Source organism: Scylla paramamosain, chromosome 36, assembly GCF_035594125.1.
Source record: "Scylla paramamosain isolate STU-SP2022 chromosome 36, ASM3559412v1, whole genome shotgun sequence".
Taxonomy (NCBI): Eukaryota; Metazoa; Arthropoda; class Malacostraca; order Decapoda; family Portunidae; genus Scylla; species Scylla paramamosain.
Genome location: NC_087186.1, coordinates 6924408 through 6934407, shown reverse-complemented (window position 1 = coordinate 6934407; position 10000 = coordinate 6924408).

Sequence of the window (10000 nt, the reverse complement as noted above, 5' to 3'; positions counted from 1 at the left end):
TGCCAGTGATGATGATGATGATGATGATGATGATGGTGATGGTGATGGTGCTGCTGCTGCTGCTGCTGCTGCCTGCTGATGATGATGATGATGATGGTGGTGGTGATGATGATGATGGTGATGATGATGCTGATGCTGATGATGGTGATGGTGATTATGGTGATGGTGATAATAATATTAATAATAATAATAATAATAATAATAATAATAATAATAATAATAATAATAATAAATAATAATAATGATAATGAAGAAGAAAAGAGGAAAAAGGAAGAATAGCAACAACAACAGCATCACCACCACGACCACCACTACAGCCAGATGAAAAAAAAATACAACACACGAACATGCAACAAAAGACAACAAACACGAAAAAAAAACAACAAAAACACACCTAAATAAAATAAAAAAAACACGTTAAAATCATGCCGTGTTTTCTTTCCTTTTTATTTCCTTCTTCAGTCTTCATCTCTCCTTTTCAGCAGCAGACGAAAAGAAAATCGCCTTGCCAAGTGTATGAAAAAGTTGAATGTTTTCTTTCTTAACTTACAACTTCTGGGATTAAAGAACCGGGAAAAAATACTTCTCTCTTAAGCGAATGAGAAATATTCATCATAACTAGGAATTAGAAGCAAAAAGTTCTGCAGGAGGAGGAGGGGGGAGGAGAAGGGGGAGGGAGGAGGAAGAGAGGAGGAGGAGGAGGAGGAGGCGGAGGAGGAGGAGGAGGAGGAGGAGGAGGATGAAGGATATTAAAACATGCTGAGGTGAAGATAAAAGATAAGCCATGAAAATATTGCAGAGAGAGAGAGAGAGAGAGAGAGAGAGAGAGAGAGAGAGAGAGAGAGAGAGAGAGAGAGAGAGAGAGAGAGAGAGAGAGAGCAGCCGACGCCATATTATTCATGCTAATGTATGTAGCTCTTACGGTCGGTCCACTCCATGCCTCAGCCCAGACAGGCGCGCGTGCGCGCGCAGGGGGGGAGAGAGAGAGAGAGAGAGAGAGAGAGAGAGAGAGAGAGAGAGAGAGAGAGAGAGAGAGAGAGAGAGAGAGAGAGAGAGAGAGAGAGAGAGAGATTGCCGTATCTCAAAACCTCCCCCTATCTCGCCCCTAACAATTAAAAACTACTTCATATTATCAACTCACTCAGACATTAATACGAAAACACAGATGGAAAGAGGGAAAAAAAAATCCAAAAAAGAAAAAAAGGGGGGCGTGGGGGGGGAATGAGGGAGACAAAACCAAACCCTCCACGACGTAAACCTCTCTCGGCCAATTAAAACACTCCAAATATGCAAACTTAATTATGATTGGCTAATTGGCAACGCCGCGGAGAATAGCGCTGAGACTCTGATATTTCGTTTACGCTGAGAGTGGCAAGATGGCGGTGGTGGTGGTGGTGTCCCTCTCCCTATGGTCCCTCTTTCCTCCTCCTCCTCCTCCTCCTCCTCCTCCTCCTCCTCCTCCTCCTCCTCCTCTGCAGTCACCATTAGGCAAGGCACATAAACCCTTGATTGTATTAGCCACACTGTCGTCCCTCACTACACACACACACACACACACACACACACACACACACACACACACACACACACACACACACACACACACACACACACACACGAGAGATAAAAGGATACAAATGTGAACGAAAGTGCCTGAATGAATAAATGAACAAATGAATGAGTGAACGGCGATCCTGGAGCTCTGAGTGGAAGGGCAAGGTGAGGTAGGACAGGTGTCAATTTCCAGCCAAGGTGAGAAAGCCAGGTCACGTGTCAATCTGCAGGACAGGTGTTATTTAGGACTTGTGGAGGAGCTGGCGTACTGATGGCCTGGTTCCTGAGGGAGGGAAGGAACACCTCTGCTGCCTCTACATTAGTGCCCGGAGTTTCTGCCACTAAAAGGATAAAATTGGACAGTGTTTGATAGGATGGCTCATCTAGGGACAGAATTCCTAGACACACAATATCCAGGGACAGGATTTCTGAGGACATTTAACTCTTTCACTACAAGGCACTTTATCCCCTAATTCCTTACAATTTTTGGACGTTTATATTTGTGACACCGTCTCTTAAAAATAGTTTTGTAATTTATAAAGATAAAAACTTATATCCTTCTATTATTTTTCCAACCTTCCTGCAAACCTCTTTTTTTTTTCAGTACGATTAATTTTTAGCAGAAAACGAACCAAGCAGTGCAGTTATTAATCTAAGAGCAGAACTTGTAGAGACGGTAGATGACATTCGTGAGGTACAGGTAAATACAGGTAGATAAAACAGATACACACAAACCCACTTAAAAAATAGACACAAAGGGGACAACATTTATGAGGTATAGGTAATTACAGATAGATAAAACACAAGTACATCCAACATTCCGCCAACAGGCACACTAAGACGCGGCAGCAAAAAGGGAAACACCAGGCACCGCGGCAACCAATTAGCAAAGCGAAGCGCCTTACCACTCACAGACTTGCAGGAGAGGAGTGACTTACAAAGAGGCCAACTAAGGCAAGAAGCGGCGGGGAGAGGAGACTTTCGCCAGCCCCACAACAACAACTTGGCGGAGAGGCTGATTCACAATTAGTTCACAAGTTGGCGAAGGCGAACTGCAAATGCTTGACTCATAATTAGACGCCGCCAGGACGCAACTTTTCATGGAACTATTGCTGCTACTACTGCTACTACTACTACTACTACTACTGCTACTACTACTTCTACTACTACTACTACTATTACTACTGCCTTCATCACTTCCATAACCAGTTGCAAGGCCCAATTTATCATGAAAACATAACTTACTACTACTACTACTACTACTACTACAGCCTCCATCATTGCCACCACCATCACCACTTTGCCACGATCCCTCTTCCCTTTCACCAGTCTTAACCAGTCTCTCTCTCTCTCTCTCTCTCTCTCTCTCTCTCTCTCTCTCTCTCTCTCTCTCTCTCTCTCTCTCTCTCTCTCTCTCTCTCCTAAAACATCCTTTCCCCATCTCGTCTTCTTCCCTCCCATACCATATTCACTTCCCCCTCCCCCATGACCCCTTCGAAGTGAGGGGAAAGAGGGGGCGGCGTCCCCTCCTCAAGGGGATCCCTCGTGTCAACACTGCCTGGCTGAGATAAGCAGAGATACATCGCCCCTGTCCCCCCCTCACCACCGTGTGTGTGTGTGTGTGTGTGTGTGTGTGTGTGTGTGTGTGTGTGTGTGTGAGAGAGAGAGAGAGAGAGAGAGAGAGAGAGAGAGAGAGAGAGAGAGAGAGAGAGAGAGAGAGAGAGAGAGAGACAGAGACAGAGACAGAGACAGAGACAGAGAGAGAGAGAGAGAGAGAGAGAGAGAGAGAGAGAGAGAGAGAGAGAGAGAGAGAGAGACAGAGAGACAGACAGAGAGAGAGAGAGAGAGAGAGAGAGAGAGAGAGAGAGAGAGAGAGAGAGAGAGAGAGAGAGAGAGAGAGACTAGATACTGAAACAAATAAATAAAAATCCTTTTAAAACAAAACTGATTACCACCAAAATTACACACACACACACACACACACACATACGCACACACACACACACATACATACACACAGTATCGCCCACAAAACTCCCTCTCAAAGTTAATCAAATCTTGAACTCTTGCGGACACCAGATATTCTAAAGCCTCCCTCCACACAACAATTTTCTTCAGGCATGAACGAGAGAATAGCTAACTTTGGCAGCCGTTAATCTCACTCCCGCTGCTCAACTCCTGTCTTTACGTAATGCTCGCCGGTGAGGAGAAAAAAATTACTCTACTCGATTCTTTTCAGACCTATCCAGTATTCTTTAACCTTCTGCCAATGAGTTAAATTCTTGTAACTATACGACACACGAGAAGTATACACAACTGAAGAGTAAAGGAAGAAATAATGCATGAAAGTACTGAAGTTATACGAGCAGCTAAAAAAAAAGTCAATAATACAACTTAAACCAAAAGAAAAAGAAAATTAAATTGAAAACAAATACAAAATAATTATAGATATACTAAAAAATATACTAAATGCAACTAGGGAAGGATACAAAAAAAGAAAAATGAAAAGAACAAACCCTCAAGTTAGATAAACAGTCATTAACAGAACTGAGGCGAAGATGACAAGATACAAATACATGACAAGATAACAAATACATGGACAATTATTGATGAAACTACTGTAAAAAAAAAAATCAGAAGTAACACACATAGAGGAAAAAAATAAAAGAAATCGAGAAATATTAAACAGAAAAGCCCCCCAAGAAAAAAAAGAAAAAGAAAATACTAAGAAAAATGTTAAAAAAAAGCCTGAACAAGAAAGATGAATGACAATAGACACTAAATCATTATAGTTATTATGAAACTATCACTACTGCTACTGCTACTCCCTACTACTACTACTACTGCTACTACTACTACTTACATTAACAACAGCAGAGGAGAAGTTAAGAGGATTTGAAGCTGCAATAATTACACAATAAAGGAGAATTAAAGAGAATCGAGCGAAAAGAGAGGAAGCGAAGGAGATGAACTGAAAAGATACTGACAAACTTTAGACCAATCCACTCTCCACCTCCAATTACTGAGGCCCCAGGTAAAGAGAGAGAGAGAGAGAGAGAGAGAGAGAGAGAGAGAGAGAGAGAGAGAGAGAGAGAGAGAGAGAGAGAGAGAGAGAGAGAGAGAGAGAGAGAGAGAGAGAGAGAGAATTGTAATTTTTTTGTATATTTGTTTTTACACTCACCTCTTGAAAGTCAATCTGATCTTTACTATCGAGCGTCTCTCTCTCTCTCTCTCTCTCTCTCTCTCTCTCTCTCTCTCTCTCTCTCTCTCTCTCTCTCTCTCTCCGTTAATGTTTCATGGCTCACTCAGGTCCTGGGAAAAGTTCATGATGGTTAATTTACTCAACTTGAGAGGAAGTTTGAGACTTGAGAGTGAAAACAAAATAATGGCAGGTATTCTCTCTCCCTCTCCCTCTCCTGCGCTCTCTCTCTCTCTCTCTCTCTCTCTCTCTCTCTCTCTCTCTCTCTCTCTCTCTCTCTCTCTCTCTCTCTCTCTCTCTCAGAAATGGTGATGCAAATGTCGTTCACACGGGAAGATAGACAGACAAGAGAGAGAGAGAGAGAGAGAGAGAGAGAGAGAGAGAGAGAGAGAGAGAGAGAGAGAGAGAGAGAGAGAGAGAGAGAGGTAACAAAGGGTGACAGGCTCTGAGAGAATAATGACACAGTACTAAAGCCCTCATCCACCTACACACACACACACACACACACACACACACACACAATCCCACACAACCCCACACTAGACCACACACACACACACACACACACAAGCCTGCCCCTTACTCGCCTCCCACACACACACGTACACTAACCCCCTCCCTCCCTCCCTCCCTTCCTCCCTCCCACCCTTCCTCCCATGCACAATATCTGCACTTTTGCCATACCTTTAAAAATTATACCTTTGCATTATTCACTTCATAAGACAAACAGTACCCAACAGCACCCAACATACCCACGTTGTATTACCGCGGCGCCTCTTTGCTGCTCGCCTAAAAATGAGCTGGATATTACATTTGCTTAATTTTGATATTTCCACAATTACCTGAAGCCAAAACAGGTACGCAGAATTTAATAATAAAAGCGCAGGAAGGTAATGTTTTCTTATTTTCTTTCTGTACCTTCCGCTATACACAGGAATGAAATTAATATGAAAAGAGGTAACAATAAGCGTGTGCTGAAAATGGAAGGGAGAGAGAGAGAGAGAGAGAGAGAGAGAGAGAGAGAGAGAGATAAAGAAGAAAAAAATAATATTCAAATACAATAATACTAACCAAACATGCATGAACAAACAAACGAACGAGTGAGTAAATACATGAAACACACAAATGAATGGCAAGTAATTTAATAAGTGAAGATTAGACAAACAAACTGACAGACAGACAGAAACGGAGGCTCAGAGTACGTACACACACACACACACACACACACACACAGATAATCCTTGATCTCAAATATTCTCTCTCTCTCTCTCTCTCTCTCTCTCTCTCTCTCTCTCTCTCTCTCTCTCTCTCTCTCTCTCTCTCTCTCTCTCTCTCATCACAACCCCATGTACACCAGAACACAACCCATGATTAGCGGCGCCACACTCCTCTGCCACCTCAGCGCCGCGTCCATAACACCGAGGAAGAGACAACGAACCACTGAACCAGAGAGAGAGAGAGAGAGAGAGAGAGAGAGAGAGAGAGAGAGAGAGAGAGAGAATCAAAGCAGACATAAAAAAGGGAAAACGTAAAATGAAATATAACATTAATTCCATAAATATGAAAATAAATGGAAATAATGCTATACGCAACACAAATATGCAAAATAGTTTGATTGTGTAATAATAAAATCAAATAAAAATACATAAATACATCAATACGATGACCTCAAATAAATGTCATTATAATACATTCATACATACATACACTGACCTCGAATCCAGATGAATGAATCGTGAGTATATCAATATTTATTTTTTCCTCATTTATTTGTGCATTTATTTTTAAGCCGCCAAGAAGATTAACCTTGCCGGGACAGAGTCAAGGCCGGGCTGCCTCAGATAACTAATTGGAAACTGGGACACCTGTTCTCTTATTTCCCTTCCCGTTTGTATTATTGGTGTTACTGTTTGTGTTGTTGTTGTTGGTGTTGGTGTTGTTGTTGTTGTTGTTGTTACGTGTTGTTGTTGTTGTTGTTGTTATTACGTGTTGGTGTTGTTGTTGTTACGTGTTGTTGTTGTTGTTGTTGTTGTTGTTGTTGTTACGTGTTGTTGTTGTTGTTGTTGTTACTTGTTGTTGTTGTTACTACAACTACAAATACTGCTACTACAACTACTACTATAATTACTACTACTGCTACTACTATAATTCCTACTACCACCACTACTGCAATTATCATCATTATCATTACTTTATTATTATTATTACCATTATTACTAAAATTATCATTACCAGTGTTGTTACCGCTACTTCTTTTACTGAAACTACAGCTGCTAATACAACTACTACACGCCTGTCTATCTTTGCCTGTCTGTCTGTCCCTGTCTGCCTGCCTATCTCTCTGCCTGTTTGCCTGTCTGTCTTTATACATGTCCAATAAAACATAGCTATCACATCACATCTACTTATGACACACACACACACACACACACACACACACACACACACACGCACGCATAGTTAGATAATGCAAAGACAAATACACAGTGAAGGGTGGAGGATACAGAGGCAGCTAGACAGAATGGACAGATGGTTAACTGACATTTGAATAAACATCCGATTAAAAAAAAATGTTTAGGCTTATCTGGCAGCCTACTCGAAAAATTAACGCTGAGCGGATTTTCTTTAATTTAAAATGAGGGTGAACCAAAATATTTTCACAGCTGGAGAAGGAGGAGGAGGAGGAGGAGGAGGAGGAGAAGGAGGAGGAGGAGGAGGAGGAAGAGGAGGAGGAGGAGGAGGAGGAGAAGGAGAAGGAGGAGGAGGAGAAAGAGGAGGAAGAGGAGGAGGAGGAGGAGCAAAAGAAAACAAAAGATGAGGGAATAAAGAAAAAAACAGAAAGAACGAGTTAAACAAAAAAAGGAAGGAGGAGAAGAATGAAAAGTAAATCTATAAAATAAAAAAAATAAAAAGACAATAACGAAGACAGAAGAATATCATAAATAACAGAAGAAAAATGTTTAAGAAGAACAAGACAACACATGAACATAAGAAAGAAACGATAGAATGTTCACAAAGAAAGAAAATAAACATGAAAGGAAGGACGAGATGAACAAAAGATAAAAAAAAGTGACGTTCTTCCTCCTCTTTTTTTTCTTCACCCTCCTCCTTTTCTTCTTTTTCCTTCTCTTTTCCTTCTTCCTCTTCCTTTTCCTCCTTTTTTGCTTCCTTTTCCTCTTTATCATCCTCCTCATCCTCCTCTTTTCCTACTTCACCATGCTCCTTTTCTTTCTTCCCCTTCCTGTTCTTCCTCTTTTTTTTTTTTGCCTCTACCTCAAATCTTCCTCCTCTTCCTCTTCCTCTTTTCCTTATCCTTTTTATCCTTCTTCCACTTTCTCTCCATCTTAATCCTCCACCTCCTGCTCCTCTTCTTTTCCTTCTTCACCCTCTTCCTCTTCCTTCTCCCCCTCTTCTTCTTCTACCTCCTCCTCCTTCTGAGCGGTCTTCCCACGGCCTAATTGGACTCATTAGGCCGCGGATGATTATTTATGATCAAAGAGAGGAGGGATCAATGCCTTTCCGACCGCCATCGAATTTCAGAAGCAGCATCAAAGGAGGAGAGGAAGAGGACGAGGACGAAGAAGAGGACGAGGAGGATGGGAGAGGAAGAGAGAAGGTATGGAGGAAAAAGGAATATGGGAAATTGAAAGGCTGCCACCACTTGTGCTAATTACCAAGTCCCCGTGTCGCATGAAGCACTGGTAAACACAAAGGAAGGACAAGCAGAGAGAGAGAGAGAGAGAGAGAGAGAGAGAGAGAGAGAGAGAGAGAGAGAGAGAGAGAGAGAGAGAGAGAATAACAGCCAGTCAACCAAACCCCAACACGGCTTTAGAAGTAATCGCTCTACAGAAACCGCTGAGCTAGATTTCTTGAATAATGTATACAAATTTTTTAGGAAGATAAAAAAAAATGCTGGTATTTTCACTGGTCTTTCCAAAGCGTTTGACACATCAAGCCATCATATTCCGTTAAACTAAACCATGCAGGAATAAGGGACGCGCTGCTCCAGCTTCGTTACAGCCACCTTTGTAACAGATCACTATCAGCCTGGTGCAGTCATGTTCCCCCACAACAGTCAGGACACATAACAGTGCTCCAGAAGGTTGTCACATGTATTCTATTTTATTTTATTTACTTGTTTATTATTTATTTTTAGGAAACTTGAACGTATACATAAATTAGATGTTTTTAATTTATCAACATCTCTCATCAGACAAGAGGTAACAATACAGACTTCATATGTCCATGATTCAGAACAACTTTGTACAAAAACAGCATTTTATGTACAGGCAAAAAATACTTAACAGCTTAACAGTAGATAAAAAATCCAATTAGGAAAAAAGTATTTATCAAGCAAAAAAAAATAAATATATCAACTCTTAGTGAACACACACACACAGTCACAGCTCTCTCTCTCTCTCTCTCTCTCTCTCTCTCTCTCTCTCTCTCTCTCTCTCTCTCTCTCTCTCTCTCTCTCTCTCTCTCTCTCTCTCTCTCTCTCAAACATCCCACACAGAACAATTTTCCAAACACTTAATTTTTTTCACCCTTCGAGACCAGAAAGAAAAATGCAAAAAGAAGAAAAAGATAAAAAAAAAAGACACCAGAAGGAGAAGGAGGTAACGAAGAGGCAGAGGCGGAGGAGGAGGAGGAGGAGGAGGAGGAGGAGGAGGAGGAGGAGGAGGAGGAGGCGGAGGAGGCAGCAGCAATCCTCTTGGGGAATTATGAGGCAGGAACCAATCATGGGATGGCCTTTTCATCGTGCGATAGTGCCCCTCCCCTGAATGGGCCTCCTAAGATTCCTGCTCCTTCCTTTCACTCCTCCACGGCCCGAGATGAGGAGGAGGAGGAGGAGGAGGAGGAGGAGGAGGAGAATGGAAAGTGGAGGAAGAATGGCAAATGAAGATGCGCAAGAAGTGAGGAGGAGCAGGAGGATAAGAAGAGGAGAAGGAAGACGAAGAAAAGAAAAGAAGGAAAGAGATAACGAAAGACGGAGGGAAGGAAGAAGGAAAGACAATAAGGGAAAGACGAAGAAATGAAAAACAGGGAAATTTGTAAAGTTTGTTAATTAGGGAAATTTTCGATACGATTACATTTTCTCTCTCTCTCTCTCTCTCTCTCTCTCTCTCTCTCTCTCTCTCTCTCTCTCTCTCTCTCTCTCTCTCTCTCTCTCTCTCTCTCTCTCTCTCTCTCTCTCTCTCTCTCTCTCTCTCTCTCTCCTTTCTATCACGCAATATTTTTTACCTC